Here is a 5,004-nt window from a genome sequence, read left to right on the forward strand (position 1 = left end):
TTCTATCTTCTATATAAGTTCTTTCCAGCAGAAGAATTGCCTTTGAAAATTTAAGTATTCTTTATTTGTTCTATGTTTTCTCATGTTTTAGTCATAGATTATGAATTTTAAGACAGACTATTTACAAAGAAAATAAATTTAACATTAAATCTTTTCTGGCATAGGTGGGTATAAAAATGAATAGATATAAAGTTTTACTTCAATTATATAATTAATTTAAATGATGATTATCCTTGACCCAGATTTCTGTATTTTACTAAAAATGTGGAGTATACCTTTGCAATTACAGTGGTTCAATTTGAATTTCCTGACTCTAAAAATTTCATGGAGGATGTGTATGTAATTGAATTCAGGGTCAAACTTTACAAAGTAGCAAACATGTTACTCTGCTCTTCTTATCACCAATAGTCATTATAACTCCAAATTGCATCACATTTCTTCTATATAGATTATCAGTCACTGGAACCATTTCAGGTCAATGTTACCATTTTTCCCCTTGGCAGTAAAGCAAATTTACTCAGCTAATACATTACCTTGCTTTAAAAATATAAGCATTGATTGGCAAGATCATGCCAAGCATCTTGCGTAAGTTTCTCCTGGAAGTTATAAAATCTAATCTGAGTAGGAAAGTGGGAACAAGTTTTACAGGTGTTAATATAATACACACCAAGATAGCTTTCTTTGGTGCTGTCTAGTTATCTTTGTAACAGTTTTTTTAAAAATTACAATTGGAAATAGACCCATAAGATTCTGATTATTTCATGAAGATTAGAAAATAAATTTAAATATTTGATTCTTCTTGGCTAATGTGTACTGGTAAAGTAAAAATTTTCTTTGTTACTTGAACATTTCAAATATTTATAATCATTTTTTTTCTTTTTATGGAAGAGCAATTGGTTCCATGCAGATCACTTTTTAGCAACTGCTCCTTCCCCACCCCCTTTTTTTCTCCTCCCTCCCTTTTTTTGGTATTCCTCCGAAGTGAGAAGTGGGAAGAGGCAGACAGACTCCCTCATGCAGACAAACTCCGGCATGCCCACCAGGGGGCGATGCTAGGCCCTGGTGGGGTGTTGCTCCGTTGCAACCAGAGCTATTCTTGCACCTGAGGTGGAGGCCATGAAGCCATCCTCAGTGCCGTACCAACTTTGCTCTAATGGAGACTTGGCTGTGGGAGGGGAAGAGAGAGACAGAGAGAAAGGAGAGGAGGAAGGGTGGAGAAGCAGATGGGCACTTCTCCTATGTGCCCTGGCTGGGAATCGAACCTGGGACTGCCACACGCCAGGCTGACGCTCTACCTCTGAGCCAATCAGCCAGGAGCCCCACACCCTTTTAAAGAACATACTTAAAGAGCTCTTATTTTAGAGAAAAACATTTTAGATCAAGTACTTCATGCCTAGGTATCATCCAAACTGGCTTTCTTTCATGCTGTACTTCTCAAACAGTTGGTCTACCTAAGACTGTCCCATTTAAAAAATTATTTATCCTTAGTTACCTGCTTCTATGGCACTTCTAAATGCCACTGGTCCTTTTTCAAAACATCTGATATTTCTTCCACCTTCTTTTTCTTGATCCCCCTGTAGCATTTGGTACAGATGACCAGCGTCTTTAAATGCTCTCTTCCCTGCACCATAGTGACATTAATGTTTCTTGATCTTCTCTCTCTATATTGACTCTTTCCCTTGGCTCTTCTTTGGGGTTGCTTTCCAAAGCCAGTGTTCCTATCAACATTACCATTTCCTTTCACCCAATCAACAATCTTTCTTTCATAAATTCAGCTATTACTTCAAAGCTGAGAATCTCATATGTAGATCTATTCTGTTTCCAGCCCTATGTTTTTGATCATTTACCAAGCACTTTGGCTTGGACATAGCACAGCCATCTTAAACTCAGCATGTTAATTAATTTAAAGCCACAAAACACAATTAATTTTCTTTTCTAATTCTTTTATTTCCATGAATGCTATCTTACTTTTCTAATTAAATAGTTTTAGAATCTTGAAATAATCTTTTATATTCTCTTTTCTCTCATAACTGCATCTCAGATGATAAGTACTTGCCATTTCCATAGGATTCCACATCACTCCTCTATATGATGCACAAGTTATACTTAAATATGGCTGATAATATTATTACTTGTTTATAAAGATATTTAAAATTTGACTGATTTGACCAATAGCTGCAGGACAGTATTATACTAAAACTGGAAAGATGGCTATGATACTTTGAGTCAGTTTTTTTTTACTCTAAAGTAACTTCCCATCCATCTACCTATTTATGTATCAATGGATTGACCAAACTTTGTCCTGTCTTTTAGGATTTCACAGCCTTGACACTATTGACATTCTGGACTGAATAATCCTTTGTTGTTGAGAGTTGTCTTATGCATTGCAAAATGTTTAGCATCATCACTGGCCGCTATTCACCAGATGTCAGTAGCATCTCCATCCTCAGCTATGATAGCTGAAAGTATTTCCAGACATCATCAAATGTCTTTTGGAGGGGAGAAGTGTTAAGGACTGAATCTTCCTCTCTCTTCTCATTGCAAACCACTGCTTTTTCCTTTCTCCAACATTGCTCCATAAGAATACTCTATTCCCAACATTGTTCTATAAATTTCATGAAAGTATTGAAAATATATACTATTTTATTATAAAATGACTTTCAAAACTCAGGCCCACTACTTTACTTGTTTTGAAATGTACATTTCAAAAAAAAATTCCTAAGATTTAGTTTTCTTATTTTAAAAATGAGAGTAATAGTACTTATCTCGTAGCATTGTTGGAAACTCTAAATGAAATACTTTTAAAGCCCTGGTCACAGTGCCTGGAACATTTTAACACGATAATACAACTAGATGCTAACTTTCAGCTGGGAACAGATGCAGTGGAATTGCTCTGGTTGAAGTGGGTGAGGGGCTCTGGACCAAGTGCTAACTCTCTTCATGCTCTGGCCCAACAATCCATTTTGGCACAGCTACCGGCTATGCCGGGGGTCCCCAAACTACGGCCCGCGGGCCGCATGCGGCCCCCTGAGGCCATTTATCCCCCCCCCCCCCCCGCACACCCGGAAGGGGCACCTCTTTCATTGGTGGTCAGTGAGAGGAGCATAGTTTCCATTGAAATACTGGTCAGTTTGTTGATTTAAATTTACTTGTTCTCTATTTTAAATATTGTATTCGTTCCCATTTTGTTGTTTTTTTTGTTTGTTTGTTTGTTTTGTTTTTGTAGGCTAGGAAGTAAACGAATAGAGCAGTGCTTTCTATCCAATCATCTCCCCAAGCCTGTGTATCAATGTCCCAAAGTTTAATTAACAGAACAGGGAAGCTACCCTGAACTGAACTCAACACTTTGGAATCATTTTGTTTTTTTACTTTAAAATAAGATATGTGCAGTGTGCATAGGGATTTGTTCATAGTTTTTTTTATAGTCCGGCCCTCTCCAATGGCCTGAGGGACAGTGAACTGGCCCCCTGTGTAAACCAGTTTGGGGACCCCTGGGCTATGCTTTTCTCCCTGTGCTGAAGTCGGGCAATGAATGTAGTGTAAATACATTGTAGTTGTTACATACTTGATATGAAACTGCACATACATCATCTGAAGCAATGAATTGGTTTGGACTGTAGTTTTCCTGTATATGCAACACTGTTTCTTTTTTTTCTGAAGCTGGAAACGGGGAGAGACAGTCAGACAGACTCCCGCATGCGCCCAACTGGGATCCACCTGGCACGCCCACCAGGGGCGATGCTCTGCCCCTCCCGGGCGTCGCTCTGCCGCGACCAGAGCCACTCTAGCACCTGGGGCAGAGGCCAAGGAGCCATCCCCAGCGCCCGGGCCATCTTTGTTCCAATGGAGCCTTGGCTGCGGGAGGGGAAGAGAGAGATAGAGAGGAAGGAGGGGGGTGTGGAGAAGCAAATGGGCGCTTCTCCTATGTGCCCTGGCCGGGAATCGAACCCGGGTCCCCCGCATGCCAGGCCAATGATCTACCACTGAGCCAACCGCCAAGGGCCAACAACACTGTTTCTTAGAAAGAGAAAGCACCTGTCTTGTGAGCTCAGAATTCAGTGAATGGGATTGGGTACTGTGAGGCCATTCTTTCCATTGAAATTCCTTTCCTAAAACTGATGATCATTGATTTATACATCAGTTAATTAAAACATATTCATTAAACCTGCTTTAAAATCAAAACTAGGCTAAGCACTGCAAAGTGTACTATTGAATTTAAGACACAATTCTTTCCTTTTGGAGATTAAAAAATAAGTAGAAAGAAATATAAGTCTGCTATGCACATGAATAGTTGAAAGTCCATGTCATGTAATGAAAAGAACATGAATTTTGCAATCAGATAAAGGCTGATTTTGAATTTCAGGTCTATCCAGTTCTGGTTCTTTATTTGGATAAATATTTCTGTAATGGAATGTTGGCAGAGATGAAATAAAACTACATTACAAATTGCCCAACACAATGCACACTTGCACATTATAAATCATTTTTTATATAAAGAAAAATAACTTTTTATTTGTTACACCATTGTGCAAAAATAGTTGAGTAGATTTTCATCAAATATAAAGGGCTATTTGGGGTGTTTGACTTAAATACAAGGTCACTTGAGGTGGTAGATGTGACCTTATATGCCAGTTCTGATGAACAGACCTTTCCTTTGGGATCCTGCCTTGGTCCCTGTGTCTGAGTCCACCTTTGAAACTTTTTAGGACCCAGGCAGTTTTAGGATTGAGGTTTATCTCCCAGATGCTCGCATAGTGTAAGAACTATGGCTTTGGAGCTCAGCTTTGCAGCCTGCCTATAGAACACGTCTGTGCCTCTCCTGGGACACCTCTCCAAAGTCCCTTGTGATGGGTTTGTTTCCAGTTCTAGACCCTGCAAGCCTTCCATACTCTGCTTTTTAGTCTATGACAATGCCCCATTTAAAACACCCAGTATGAATATTATGTGGTATAGATATTTGTCAGTGATCTAAGAAAAAACTATAGCCCCTTACAACAGCAGCTC

The 5,004-nt window shown here is 39.2% G+C and overlaps 1 non-coding gene across 1 annotated transcript; it reads right to left on the reverse strand.

Annotated features, from left to right (window-relative positions):
• Positions 1-3,218: 3,218 nt before the first annotated feature.
• LOC136332844 (small nucleolar RNA SNORA36 family) lies at positions 3,219-3,352 on the reverse strand. The gene has a single exon (XR_010730974.1). It is a non-coding gene; the product is annotated as a small nucleolar RNA SNORA36 family (small nucleolar RNA).
• Between the last annotated feature and the right edge of the window lie 1,652 nt (positions 3,353-5,004).

This window comes from Saccopteryx bilineata, chromosome 3 (genome assembly GCF_036850765.1).
Source record: "Saccopteryx bilineata isolate mSacBil1 chromosome 3, mSacBil1_pri_phased_curated, whole genome shotgun sequence".
Classification (NCBI taxonomy): domain Eukaryota; kingdom Metazoa; phylum Chordata; class Mammalia; order Chiroptera; family Emballonuridae; genus Saccopteryx; species Saccopteryx bilineata.